The 15,743-nt window shown below is 35.3% G+C and overlaps 1 protein-coding gene and 1 long non-coding RNA gene across 3 annotated transcripts in view; one reads left to right on the forward strand and one right to left on the reverse strand.

The window, feature by feature from the left end:
• The first annotated feature begins 86 nt into the window (after positions 1–86).
• LOC127844167 (uncharacterized) lies at positions 87–4,827 on the forward strand. Its single transcript, XR_008032591.1, has 2 exons — positions 87–2,047; positions 2,164–4,827. It is a non-coding gene; the product is annotated as an uncharacterized LOC127844167 (long non-coding RNA).
• Positions 4,828–10,769: 5,942 nt separating this feature from the next.
• LOC127843814 (prenylcysteine oxidase 1-like) overlaps positions 10,770–15,743 on the reverse strand; it is a 31,871-nt gene continuing 26,897 nt past the window's right edge. Inside the window, exon 7 of one of the 2 annotated variants that reach the window (XR_008032363.1) lies at positions 10,770–11,885. The gene's annotated coding sequence lies outside the window, so the exon portion shown is untranslated. The remainder of the gene's footprint in view (positions 11,886–15,743) is intronic. The other variant, XR_008032362.1, reaches the window with a different exon arrangement.

The raw sequence follows: 15,743 nt of genomic DNA on the forward strand, positions 1-15,743 counted from the left end.
ACATTATACCCCTCCCCCTCAATCCCCCCCCTACCCCCCCCCCACACCTTTTTTTTTTCCTTTTTGTATTTTTGAAAGATCGTCTAAATAAATGACCACACCCCACATTATACCCCCCTCTCAATCTCCCCCCCTACCCAACCCAAAAAGAATATTGTTTTCTTTGATACATGGTTAAAAAAACAAAAACAATTATATATTTACTTTATTTTTAAACTTCCCACCCAAGATATTGCTATAAAACTTGAAATAAAATCTTATTAGTTTGTTTTATGTCTTTACAAATGTTCAATAGATTGTAGAAAATATACCTGAACTATTACCTTGACCTTATTGAATAATTTGAACAATATCCCCATGATGGCTTACGTTATACTGTCAAGCACTCGAATAGTTGAGTGCGCTGTCCTCTGACAGCTCTTGTTGTAATTGTTGTCCCCTACCTGTTTCACCGGAGGGGACTTATGGTTTGCGCTCAGTCTGTCAGTCCATCCGTCACACTTTTCTGGATCCTGCGATAACTTAAAAAAAAAAATTCATGAAACTTGGAACATGGATAGATGGCAATATGGGCATTATGCACGTCATTTCATTTTGTTCCTACGTCAAAAATTCTGGTTGCTATGGCAACAAATAGACTAGAAATACTGCTGAAAATGGTGGTTTTCTGGATCCTGCAATAACTTTAAAAGTTTTGAATATTTTTTCATAAAACTTAAAACATGGATAGATGGCAATATGGACATTATGCATGTCATTTCATTTTGTTCCTACATCAAAAATTGTGGTTGCTATGGCAACCAAAAAAAAAGAATCTGAAAATGGTGGAATTTCTGCCAATGGTGGAGCCGGTAGGGGACCATATTGCTTGACAATTGCCTTATTCTACTTGTCCTATCTTTCTTTGTGGCAGACAAGTGTGATCAGACCTTATTTATCTTTGTTTCTGCTGCAATTATTGTTTTGAAACAATACTTGCTAAATTATCATCAAGGCAAAGAATGAAATTAGCGTTGTGAAACTGCATGTCAAGAATGCAGAAAATGTTTTAAACCTGAGAGCAGCATACCAAAGTATAGTTCTGAATTAAGTTACACATATATTTATCAAATGAGCAGTGGTGTTGAATTCTTAAGCCCAATTTTCCTGACTTGTAAATGTTCCATGTAACTTGTCTGCCCCTTTTTGACATCTTTTGTGTTAGCCTTTTGCTAGAGGTTTTTTCACGTTATGTATAACTTATGGCCATTTCAGCTGCAGTCTGTTACTTTGTATCAAGTCAAAACTGCGGGGTTTTTTTTTAAACGGATAAGTGTCGTTTTAAGGATCAATGTTTAAAAAATGAATACATCAGTTTCATTTTATTTTATTGTGTTTCAGGAACATTTTAGCTTAATTCTTGTTTGTTTCTTTAAAAAGTGAGTTTTGAATGTGGACAAGTTGAATTTTGTGTTTCATTTGTTCACGAACAAGTAGTTTCTCCATGCCCCTTTTGACTTGGTAGACTTCTTGTAGTTTTTTCATTTTTGTAATTAATTGGTCAATAAAAAACTTCAGAAGTGTTAATGGTTACATGTATATTCAAATAACAAAAGAAACGATATTGTTTGAGTATTTGGAATTGTATTCATACTTTTAAACTTGTATGTTTTCCATTCCATTTTATACTTCCTGTAAACTTAAATTTTTCCCATTCTGTTTACTTATCTTACAGAAGAAAACGATCTTTACCTAATCTTTTTATTTGTCTCTTATGTATTTCTCTTATACTTTTCTTACCTTTCATGTGATTTTAGTTTTTACCATTTCTTATCTAACTGTACAACATGTATTTTACCATTCCTTACCTTATCTTACTGTACAACATGTATGTTATCATTTCATTTTCTAATCAATTAACTTCTCATCATGTATTTGTCCCATGTATCATGTTTCGAAGATATCATTTGTCAGCACATTCAGATTCATAAGCTTAGGGCTCTCAAATAGTGAGTTCATGTTCTTCAAACAAAATTTGTATGCCTCTTGCATCTTCTGAATCTGGGAGGTGCCCTTGGCAACTTCTGATTCTGTGAGATGCCCCTGGCATCTTCTGACTCTTGGAGGTGCCCCTGGCATCTTCTAAATCTGGGAGGTGCCCCTTGCATCTACTGATTCTGGGAGGTGCCCTTGGCATCTTCTGATTCTGGGAGGTGCCCCTGGCATCTACTGATTGTGGGAGGTGCCCATGGCATCTACTGATTCTGGGAGGTGCCCCTGGCATTCTGATTCTGGGAGGTATCCCTAGCATCTTCTGAATCTGGGAGGTGCCCATGGCATCTTCTGAATCTGGGAGGTGCCCTTGGCATCTTTTGATTCTGGGAGGTGCCCCTGGCATCTTCTGATTCTGGGAGGTGCCCCTGGCATCTTCTGATTCTGTGAGGTGCCCTTGGCATCTTTTGACTCTGGGAGATGCCCTTGACATCTTCTGAATCTGGGAGGTGCCCCTGGCAACTAAAGATTCTGGGAGGTGCCCTTGGCATCTTCTGAGTCTGGGAGGTACCCCTGGCATCTACTGATTGTGGGAGGTACCCCTGGCATATACTGATTGTGGGAGGTGCCCCTGGCATCTATTGATTGTGGGAGGTGCCCCTGGCATCAACTCATTGTAGGAGGTGCCCCTGGCATCTACTGATTGTGGGAGGTGCCCCTGGCATCTACTGATTGTGTGAGGTGCCCCTGGCATCTATTGATTGTGGAAGATGCCCCAGGCATCTTCTGATTCTGGGAGGTGCCCCTGGCATCTACTGATTGTGGGAGGTATCCCTGGCATCTACTGATTGTGGGAGGTGCCCTTGGCAACTTCTGATTCTGGGAGGTTCCCCTTGCATCTACTGATAATGGGAGGTATCCCTGGCATCTACTGATTGTGGGAGGTGCCCTTGGCAACTTCTGATTCTAGGAGATTTCCCTTGCATCTACTAATTCTGGGAGGTGCCCCTGGCATCTACTGATTGTGGGAGGTATCCCTGGCATCTACTGATTGTGGGAGGTGCCCTTGGCAACTTCTGATTCTGGGAGGTGTCCTGATCATCTACTGAGTATGGGAGATGCCCCTAGCATCTACTGATTCTGGGAGGTGCCCTTGGCATCTTCTGATTCTGGGAGGTGCCCCTGGCATTTACTGATTCTGGGAGGTGGCCATGGCATCTTCTGATTCTGGGAGGTGCCCCTGTCATCTACTGATTCCGGGAGGTGCCCCTGGCATTCTGATATTGGGAGGTGCCCCTGGCATTAACTGATATTGGAAGGTGCCCCTGGCATCAACTGATATTGGGAGGTGCCCCTGGCATCTACTGATTGTGGGAGGTGCCCCTGGCATCTACTGATATTGTGAGGTGCCCCTGGCATCAACTGATATTGGGAGGTGCCCCTGGCATCTACTGATTGTGGGAGGTGCCCCTGGCATCTACTGATATTGTGAGGTGCCCCTGGCATCAACTGATATTGGGAGGTGCCCTGAGCATCTTCTGATTCTGGGAGCTGCCCCTGGCATCTACTGATTCCGGGAGGTGCCCCTGGCATCAAATGATATTGGGAGGGGCCCCTGGCATCTTCTGACTGTGGGAGGTGCCCCAAACATCTACTGATTATGGAAAGCCTATAGTAATAGGCCTGTGTGTTTGTCAGTTTATCCATCCTTATGAGGTTGATGTTTCCTACAAAGCTTTGATTCCATCAACACACCCACATGCTTCTTACCGCATGTTGACCATCTATTGTTTTTGCTCTCAGAGTTCAAAGTTATGATGGCATCATCCCTGTCTCGTTTATAAAAGCTTTTTTGTGAACAATCTGCTCTTAAACTACTAACTGTTGGCACAGTTAATCTTTTTCCTAAAATGGAGATTGTTGTACATTCAAGATGTATGGCATTTTTGCAATTCTTTCAGTGGTTATTATATTGCTTTAATTATACCCGAGATTATATATAATAAGTGTTGTAAATTTATACAGATATTTATTTCACAAAATATTTGGTATTGGTATAACATTATTTGTATGTAAGAATTATTCAATTGTATTTAAATTTATGTTGTTTAACTACTGCTTTTTAAAAAAAAATTACTAAAGAACACATGTATACAGTCTATTACAAAAAAAGTCAGCACAACTTGAGCACAATTTTGTATATGCTTAAAAAAATGCTATATAATCATCATATATTTTTTTATTTTTTTTTTAAACATCAAATATTTGTGAAAAGATTTGTGTAGGTAAATTTATTATTTTGTGTTCCATATTGCAGTTAATGAGTCTAGATCTACTATTTAAAAAAAGCGTTTTGAGTGCAACATAGATTATTGAATATGATGCATATGTGCTAACATTAAAAATGCAACATTTAATGTTTGTACTTTTTCTCTAATTGCCCTATAAATATTTTTGGCAGGAATAATTTGGCACAAAAAAATAAGTTGGATATTTTTGTTGAGAACATGGAGAGAATTTTTTTTAACTTAACGCAATTTTGGGTTGTGCAATACATTTAGGTGAACAAAGATGAAATTTGCTACCATTTTCTGATCTGTATTATTATATATTCTACATATGCTGTTGCATTTACTTAATCCTGATTGTGGTTTGAACAAATCCTAAGGAGTCAGAAGAGCATTTGAAAGTGTGTTATATAGAATTGTGTGCTTTTATTATAGTTTCATATAAAACTGTATTTATGTATGTTCACATTAATATAAATTGTACAATCATGATTTTATTTGTATTTGTATGGGAATAAAGATTTTAATAAAGATAGAATGAGCACTTTTATGCTCTTTTAGAGAGGCATACATGTTTACAGTTATCACATCATCCTGCCTTCCATCCAACATTCTTGTGTGCAGCAGTACTCAGAAATTATTGAAAGGATTCAAATGAAACTGTATATAATAATAGAGGGTCTTAAGAAGAAGTGAAGAGAACCAAAACTCTCTTATAAAGATTTGCGAAATTATTGCCCTTTAATAAATTAATGTGCGAATAACACCGTTACTGAATTGAAGTGAGGAGCCAAATAGTTGGTATTTGCACTTAATTTGAAACATAAAGGAGTTTTACAGGTTTTAAAAAGCGCGGCATGTGACCTTTAAATAAGAATTATTATATTTATAGAGGACATTGAGAGGAGTGGAGATAAGAACCACCATGCTCAAACCAGTCTTTTTTAAGCTTTTCCCTTAGCTTATTATTTGTTAAGTCTGTTTCTTGTGTAGAGCATAACTTACGAAGTAATGAAATAATTCAAATGAAAGTTCATATGATGATAGAGGTCATTTACAAAGTGATTGCCATTAAGTAAATTTCCATGAGCATGACTTCTTATTAATAAGTATTAAAAATATTTTAATGAAACTTGGTATACTGATAGATGACATTTTGAGGAAGTGCACAGTACAAGAACCACAACTATCAGTATTTTTTAAGCTTTTGCCTTTGTTTATTTGTTGTCAAATCCATTTCTTCTGTATTGCATAACTTATGAAATTATGAAGCTATCCAAATGAAAGTTCATATAATTATGGAAGGAATTAAATGGAAGTGCAAAGTTAAAGAACCATAAACCTTTCAATAGATTTTTACGGAGTTATTTCTATTACAAATCTGTAATTAGTTATTAGTTATTTCTATTACAAATCTGTAATTAGTTATTTCTATTACAGATCTGTAATTAGTTATTAGTTATTTCTATTACAGATCTGTTATTAGTTATTTCTATTACAGATCTGTAATTAGTTATTAGTTATTTCTATTACAGATCTGTAATTAGTTATTTCTATTACAGATCTGTAATTAGTTATTAGTTATTTCTATTACAGATCTGTAATTAGTTATTAGTTATTTCTATTACAGATCTGTAATTAGTTATTTCTATTACAGATCTGTAATTAGTTATTAGTTATTTCTATTACAGATCTGTAATTAGTTACTAGTTATTTCTATTACAGATCTGTAATTAGTTATTAGTTATTTCTATTACAGATCTGTAATTAGTTATTAGTTATTTCTATTACAGATCTGTAATTAGTTATTAGTTATTTCTATTACAGATCTGTAATTAGTTACTAGTTATTTCTATTACAGATCTGTAATTAGTTATTTCTATTACAGATCTGTAATTAGTTACTAGTTATTTCTATTACAGATCTGTAATTAGTTATTAGTTATTTCTATTACAGATCTGTAATTAGTTATTAGTTATTTCTATTACAGATCTGTAATTAGTTATTAGTTATTTCTATTACAGATCTGTAATTAGTTATTAGTTATTTCTATTACAGATCTGTAATTAGTTATTAGTTATTTCTATTACAGATCTGTAATTAGTTACTAGTTATTTCTATTACAGATCTGTTATTAGTTATTAGTTATTTCTATTACAGATCTGTAATTAGTTACTAGTTATTTCTATTACAGATCTGTAATTAGTTATTAGTTATTTCTATTACAGATCTGTAATTAGTTATTAGTTATTTATATTACAGATCTGTAATTAGTTATTAGTTATTTCTATTACAGATCTGTAATTAGTTATTAGTTATTTCTATTACAGATCTGTAATTAGTTACTAGTTATTTCTATTACAGATCTGTAATTAGTTATTAGTTATTTCTATTACAGATCTGTAATTAGTTACTAGTTATTTCTATTACAGATCTGTAATTAGTTATTAGTTATTTCTATTACAGATCTGTAATTAGTTACTAGTTATTACTTTTGCAGAGCATTACTCCTTCAGTATTGAAATGAAACTTGACACATTGAAAGATGACTTTGAGTAAAAGAAAATGCAGAGTACAAGAGATATAACTATTATCAGTATTTTTGGAGTTATTGCCCATTGCATATTGTTTGTATGGTCCATTTCTTTTGTATAAAATACCTTCCCAACAATGAAGGGACTTAAATAAAATGTCTTTAAATGATAGAAGGAATAAAGGGAAAGTGCAGAATACAAAATAATAAATCTCGTCAGGATTTACAAGGTTATTGCCCTAAAATCATTTTTCTTCTACGAAGAATAACATTGTTTTAATTTAAATAGTTTACTAAAACTTTGTATGTTAATATAGGGCATTGAGAGGGAGTGTAGATTGCAAGAACTACAACTCTTCAGCTTTTGTGGAGTTGTTGCTATTTGCTTATTTAACTAGTTGACTTACAGTCTTACAGATTAAGTGTGAGTTTCGTTTTGTCCATTTATTTTGAAAGAAGGCTTTGAACTCAAAAAAAATCTTCAAAATAACACTTTTCGGTTTTTTATATACATGCAGATGGATACTGGCCTTAGTTTGTGAGTCTCCTTACATGAATTACAGAACAGATCAAGTTTGAGTAACAGGCCTTGGACTTAACAATTTTCTGTACAAAAGCTGATGTGCTGCTTCAAAGTGTAGTAGGGGGAATTGTGTTTCACAAACAAAGCTCTTAATTAGTTTTGAAGATATTTTAAATGCCCATGTACATTGATGAGGCCATTGAGAAGCATTGCTGAGTACCAGTACAATAACTACAAATCTGTTATCAGAACAAATTGTGTTTTAGTATACTGTGTTCCTTGTGTGGTGCATAGCTGCATGTATCAAAATAATGTGTTCCAATAAATGTGTTTATATAATGGTAGATGATGGCTTCAAGAAAAATGGGCAAAATGCTTTGGTTAAGGACAATACCTCTGTCTAATATGTACAGAGCCATTGCCCTTTTTCATGTGTCAAGCATGCTGAGGTAATGAAGGGAATAAGATAATATTTGAATATTCAGAAGAGGTGCACAGTATACATATATTTATATAGTCTCTGCTCTTTTTAGCTCACCTGATTGCTCAGGTGAGCTTTTGGGATCGGTCTTTGTCTGTCGTACGGCCATCCGTCGTCCGTCCACATTTGGTTGTAAACACTCTAGAGGCCACATTTCTTGTGCGATCTCCATGAAACTTGGTCACAAGATTTGTCCCAATAATATCTTGATCAAGTTCGAAACTGGGTCATGCTGGATCAAAAACTAGGTCACTAGGTAAAAAAAAAGAAAAAACTTGTAAACACTGTTGAAGTCACATTTCATGCCCAATCTTCATGTCACTTTGTCAAAATGTTTGTCTTAATGATATGTTGCTTGAGTTTAAAAGTGGTTCCGGTCCGTTGAAAAACATGGCTGCCAGTGGGCGGGGCAGTTTTCCTTATTTGGCTATAGAGAAACCTTGTAAACACTCTAGAAGTCACAATTTTTGCCCAATCATCATAAAACTTGGTCAAAATATTGGTTTTATTGATATCTCACACGAGTTCAAAAATGGTCCTCTATATCTCAGATGAGTTTGAAAATGGTCCCGATCGGTCAAAAAACATGGCTGCCAGGGGGTGGGTGGGGCACTTTTCCTTATATGACCATAGATAAACCTTCTGAATACTCTAGAAGTCATATTTTTTGCTTTATCATCGTGAAACTTAGTCAATACATTGGTTTTATTGATATCTCGGATAAGTTGGAAAATGGCTCAGATCGGTGAAAAAAACACTTTAGCTCACCTGATTGCTCAGGCGAGGTTTTAGGGTTGGTCTTTATCGGCCGGCCGTCCGTTCATCCACATTTGGTTTGTAAACACTCTAGCATTCACATTTCTCAAGCATTCTTTATCAAAGTTGCTAAGAAGCTATATGGCCACAAGATCTCAGTCAAGTTTGATAATGAGCAAAATCGCATAATAATTGACAAAATTATTGCCCTTAGATTGTCAAAATTTTAATTATATTTTACAAAATCCCTGAAAACACTAAAGAGGTCACAATTTTGTTTCATATTTTATGAATCTTGGTCATAATATTTATTTTTGTAAGCAAAGTTTGATGTTTGGTCATGAGGGGTCAAAATATAGGTCACCTGGTCAAATCTTACAAAAAACTCGTAAACACTCCATATGCCAGAGTTTGAGCTCAATAATGATGAAACTTGACCAGGATGTTTGTCTGGACAATATCTAGGTAAAGTTTGAAGTTTGGTTAAGATTGAATGAACCGACTCCTCTCAGGTGAGCGAACTAGGGCCATCTTGGCCCTCTTGTTTTATTTTCTGTTCAAAGAATGACTAACAGTATGGAACAGATTGCTATGAAAAATCATATATTAATAGAGTACATCGAAATTTATGTTCTTCAATCAATAAATGCAATTTGTTTGTTTTCACCTCGTTTGAAGGTTAAAAACATACTTTTGGGTCTAAATGATACTTTTGGGGCATAAAACTTAAAGCAATTGTTGTATTTGGCTTTCCAAATACCTTTGACTTGTATGGTCATAACAGTCATACAAACATTTCAGCAATTCATTATGCACATCATGTATTAATTCTTTTATTCCTATTATTTGATTATGCTCTCAAAAAGGGGAAATGTGGTCTTTAAATCATTCAGCATCAGTGATTTTCAAATCATTTTCGTACTGTATCGATCCAAAATGTTGAAGCAGAATATGCACACAGAGACACTTTGTTCTGCTCTAAAGCCAGGTCAATGCACAGGTTTTGGGCACGTGGCCGATTCACTGAAACACTATCAAAATGTCATAAAACATTTTTCATTACTTTGAACAAAAATTTAATATATTAACATATATATGTTCATATATATTATTTCGATATTAATTTTTTGTCAAAGTAATGAAAAATGTTATTTTATGATATATTGATATTGTATCAGTGAATTGGCCACACGCCCAAAACCTGTGGGTCAATGCAATTGTTCCAGTCTGTTGATCTTTCAAAAAGTTCTTGGCTCAATTTCTTGCTTTAAAATAACCCATATATTGATGAGGCCATTATTTTGGAGCATCCATCAGTTTCACTGATAATTGATGTTGCTCTTAGGGTTAATTTGATTAACATTGATCATTAAGGGCAATAAGGTTAACTGCAACTGGTTATGAAATACAAGTATTTTATTGTTTCCTCATTTCCTATCCGTAATAAATGTAGCACCAAACAGGAAAGCAAAAGTAATGAATGCGGGTAAAGTATTGTTCATATTAGCCTTGAGCCTGTGAAGTCTGCACAGGCTGTTAAGGGAAAACACTTTTAGCCTTGACTGGGGTTTTGTTTGAAAGGGACTTCCAAAAGTGTTTATTCTGATGAGCTGGTGCGGACTACACAGACGAATCTGTGATGAAACTTTGCTCACATGCTTGGGACTACACAGACGAATCTGTGATGAAACTTTGCTCACATGCTTGGGACTACACAGACGAATCTGTGATGAAACTTTGCTCACATGCTTGGGACTACACAGACGAATCTGTGATGAAACTTTGCTCACATGCTTGGGACTACACAGACGAATCTGTGATGAAACTTTGCTCACATGCTTGGGACTACACAGACGAATCTGTGATGAAACTTTGCTCACATGCTTGGGACTACACAGACGAATCTGTGATGAAACTTTGCTCACATGCTTGAAACCCTGTTCACCTAGGGCGAGGCTCCATTAACCCTTGGCATGCTGGGAAATTTGTCATCTGCTAAAATGTCGTCTGCTAAATTTCTAAAATTAGCATTTTCTTCGTTTTTTTTCAAAGAATACTATCAAAATAGCAAACAATTTGGATCCTGATGAGACGCCGCGTTCTGTGGCGTCTCATCTGGATCCAAACTGTTTGCACAGGCCTTCAAAATTCGGTTCCCGCACTGAAAGGGCTAAATCTAAAGTATAATTACTGTGCCCTGAAAACAATAAGATGACCGACATTTTGAGAGTTTATTCAATTGTTATTCAATTATTGTAAATAACTCCATTTTGTACTTCAATGTGGACAAGAGTAGATTATTCAAACTAACCATTAACAGCATTGTTCAAGTTTTTTAAACACCTCGTCTTGCATTAGGAAATCAATGGTCAAAACTAGTAAACAGTAAATGTATTTTAAACTTACATATGACATGACATCAAAAACATTGGCAATATTCTAAGCTGTAACATGATTGGAACTAAGAAATTAAATCAGTAGATTAAATTAATGTTATCAGAAAGTATTCATCTTTTTTTCATATGTTTAGAAATTTAATAAGCCAGTTTACAGAATTTGTTGGAACCAATTAAAATTTTAAGTTGCCATTAAACATTTGGGCTACTGGTAACCCTAACATAAATGAACATATTTCCTTATTAAATTTTACATAGTCATGTAACTGAACATAAACTTGTTTTGTTTCAGGAAGTACGGTTGTACAACATGGCAAAAATTACATAAGTCAATACCAAAACATGGCTCATGAAAGTTACCAAGTTATACCAGTAAACAAATTAAATATCCCTGTTAAAATGATCTTGCATTAAACTTCCCAATCTCATGAAGCAATATTCATATAAAATAGGGCATTTCAAGTGCCAAAATACTGTTCTCTGAAAATTCTGATGTTTGGAAAAAAAATTATGACGAGAACGTTTGTCAACATTTTTTCTACACATGCATATTATTTGATGAAAACCTTATACATTGAAATGATTGAAATCTGTATGCAACAAAATTGTAAAAAGATTAAAAATGATATTTGTTTGGGTAAAAAAGCACAATAGACCATGAAATTGGGAAAAATGAACCATTATTAAAGTGATATTATGGGCATTTTTCACTGTTGAATTGAGCTGAAAAGAATTAACAGGTCAAAAGAGTAAGTTAAAATGTGATAACTGATTAATTATCTGCAACTCATCTTGCTACCAGTTGTTAATAAAAAGATATATTTGATATTTTACATGACTGGTGAGTCCTGTAAGCCTAGTGTTTAATCTAGAAGGGCAGAGGGGCATGGCAAATGACTTAAAAACAAGAGGGCCATGATGGCCCTGAATCGCTAACCTTGCTACATCAACTTAAATTCTATCATCCCAAGAAAGATTTCATTAATTAATACATTCTGACAAAATGTCATTAAGACGTGATGAAAACTGTGACCTCTTTTATCTACAAAAGGTTTTACTAGAATTGGCCCGGTGACCTAATTTTTGACCCTAGATGACCCATATACGATCCAAAATCAGATATTATCAAGAGAAACATTCTGACCATACTTCATCAAGATCATATGAAAACAATGACCTCTATTGTCTACACAAGGTTTTTCTATGATTTGACCTAGTGACCAAGTTTTTGACCACAGATGACAAAAATACAATCCCAACCCAGATTTCATCAAGATTAACATTCTGGCCAAATTTAATTAAGTTTGGATGAAAACTGTGACCTCTTCTGTCTACAAAAGTTGTTTTTTATTTGACCTAGTGACCTAGTTTTTGACCCTAGATGATCCAAATTCAATCCCAACACAGATTTTAACAAGACAAACATTCTGACAATATTTAATTAAGATCTGATGAAAACTGTGATAATATTTGAATATTCAGAAGAGGTGCACAGTATACATATATTTATATAGTCTCTGCTCTTTTTAGCTCACCTGATTGCTCAGGTGAGCTTTTGGGATCGGTCTTTGTCTGTCGTACGTCCATCCGTCGTCCGTCCACATTTGGTTGTAAACACTCTAGAGGCCACATTTCTTGTGCGATCTCCATGAAACTTGGTCACAAGATTTGTCCCAATAATATCTCGATCAAGTTCGAAACTGGGTCATGCTGGATCAAAAACTAGGTCACTAGGTAAAAAAAAAGAAAAAACTTGTAAACACTGTTGAAGTCACATTTCATGCCCAATCTTCATGTCACTTTGTCAAAATGTTTGTCTTAATGATATGTTGCTTGAGTTTAAAAGTGGTTCCGGTCCGTTGAAAAACATGGCTGCCAGTGGGCGGGGCAGTTTTCCTTATTTGGCTATAGAGAAACCTTGTAAACACTCTAGAAGTCACAATTTTTGCCCAATCATCATAAAACTTGGTCAAAATATTGGTTTTATTGATATCTCACACGAGTTCAAAAATGGTCCTCTATATCTCAGATGAGTTTGAAAATGGTCCCGATCGGTCAAAAAACATGGCTGCCAGGGGGTGGGTGGGGCACTTTTCCTTATATGACCATAGATAAACCTTCTGAATACTCTAGAAGTCATATTTTTTGCTTTATCATCGTGAAACTTAGTCAATACATTGGTTTTATTGATATCTCGGATAAGTTGGAAAATGGCTCAGATCGGTGAAAAAAACACTTTAGCTCACCTGATTGCTCAGGCGAGGTTTTAGGGTTGGTCTTTATCGGCCGGCCGTCCGTTCATCCACATTTGGTTTGTAAACACTCTAGCATTCACATTTCTCAAGCATTCTTTATCAAAGTTGCTAAGAAGCTATATGGCCACAAGATCTCAGTCAAGTTTGATAATGAGCAAAATCGCATAATAATTGACAAAATTATTGCCCTTAGATTGTCAAAATTTTAATTATATTTTACAAAATCCCTGAAAACACTAAAGAGGTCACAATTTTGTTTCATATTTTATGAATCTTGGTCATAATATTTATTTTTGTAAGCAAAGTTTGATGTTTGGTCATGAGGGGTCAAAATATAGGTCACCTGGTCAAATCTTACAAAAAACTCGTAAACACTCCATATGCCAGAGTTTGAGCTCAATAATGATGAAACTTGACCAGGATGTTTGTCTGGACAATATCTAGGTAAAGTTTGAAGTTTGGTTAAGATTGAATGAACCGACTCCTCTCAGGTGAGCGAACTAGGGCCATCTTGGCCCTCTTGTTTTATTTTCTGTTCAAAGAATGACTAACAGTATGGAACAGATTGCTATGAAAAATCATATATTAATAGAGTACATCGAAATTTATGTTCTTCAATCAATAAATGCAATTTGTTTGTTTTCACCTCGTTTGAAGGTTAAAAACATACTTTTGGGTCTAAATGATACTTTTGGGGCATAAAACTTAAAGCAATTGTTGTATTTGGCTTTCCAAATACCTTTGACTTGTATGGTCATAACAGTCATACAAACATTTCAGCAATTCATTATGCACATCATGTATTAATTCTTTTATTCCTATTATTTGATTATGCTCTCAAAAAGGGGAAATGTGGTCTTTAAATCATTCAGCATCAGTGATTTTCAAATCATTTTCGTACTGTATCGATCCAAAATGTTGAAGCAGAATATGCACACAGAGACACTTTGTTCTGCTCTAAAGCCAGGTCAATGCACAGGTTTTGGGCACGTGGCCGATTCACTGAAACACTATCAAAATGTCATAAAACATTTTTCATCACTTTGAACAAAAATTTAATATATTAACATATATATGTTCATATATATTATTTCGATATTAATTTTTTGTCAAAGTAATGAAAAATGTTATTTTATGATATATTGTATCAGTGAATTGGCCACACGCCCAAAACCTGTGGGTCAATGCAATTGTTCCAGTCTGTTGATCTTTCAAAAAGTTCTTGGCTCAATTTCTTGCTTTAAAATAACCCATAGATTGATGAGGCCATTATTTTGGAGCATCCATCAGTTTCACTGATAATTGATGTTGCTCTTAGGGTTAATTTGATTAACATTGATCATTAAGGGCAATAAGGTTAACTGCAACTGGTTATGAAATACAAGTATTTTATTGTTTCCTCATTTCCTATCCGTAATAAATGTAGCACCAAACAGGAAAGCAAAAGTAATGAATGCGGGTAAAGTATTGTTCATATTAGCCTTGAGCCTGTGAAGTCTGCACAGGCTGTTAAGGGAAAACACTTTTAGCCTTGACTGGAGTTTTGTTTGAAAGGGACTTCCAAAAGTGTTTATTCTGATGAGCTGGTGCGGACTACACAGACGAATCTGTGATGAAACTTTGCTCACATGCTTGGGACTACACAGACGAATCTGTGATGAAACTTTGCTCACATGCTTGGGACTACACAGACGAATCTGTGATGAAACTTTGCTCACATGCTTGGGACTACACAGACGAATCTGTGATGAAACTTTGCTCACATGCTTGAAACCCTGTTCACCTAGGGCGAGGCTCCATTAACCCTTGGCATGCTGGGAAATTTGTCATCTGCTAAAATGTCGTCTGCTAAATTTATAAAATTAGCATTTTTAACCAGGTTTTCCGAAGGAAAAAACTGGTTATTAGATTGGCGAATGCGGGCGGGCTGGCTGGCTGGCTGGCTGGCGGGCTGGCTGGCGGGCTGGCGGAATAAGCTTGTCCGGGCCATAACTATGTCGTTCATTGTCAGATTTTAAAATCATTTGGCACATTTGTTCACCATCATTGGACGGTGTGTCGCGCGAAATAATTACGTCGATATCTCCAAGGTCAAGGTCACACTTTGAGTTCAAAGGTCAAAAATGGCCATAAATGAGCTTGTCCGAGCCATAACTATGTCGTTCATCGTCAGATTTTAAAATCATTTGGCACATTTGTTCACCATCATTGGACGGTGTGTCGCGCGAAATAATTACGACGATATCTCCAAGGTCTAGGTCACACTTTGAGTTCAAAGGTCAAAAATGGCCATAAATGAGCTTGTCCTGGCCATAACTATGTCATTCATTGTGAGATTTTAAAATCATTTGGCACATTTGTTCACCATCATGGGACGGTGTGTCCCACGAAAGAATCACGTCAATATCTCCAATGTCTGGGTCGCCACGACTAAAAATAGATTTAAAAAAAAAAAAAATTACAAAGGGGGTTAATTTTTTTTGGTCATTTCAAAAGTTCAGTTTGAGTTTTCTCCCTTTATCAGATTTTTTTTTCACAAT

The sequence above is a fragment of the Dreissena polymorpha genome, chromosome 1 (genome assembly GCF_020536995.1).
Source record: "Dreissena polymorpha isolate Duluth1 chromosome 1, UMN_Dpol_1.0, whole genome shotgun sequence".
In the NCBI taxonomy this organism is placed as follows: domain Eukaryota; kingdom Metazoa; phylum Mollusca; class Bivalvia; order Myida; family Dreissenidae; genus Dreissena; species Dreissena polymorpha.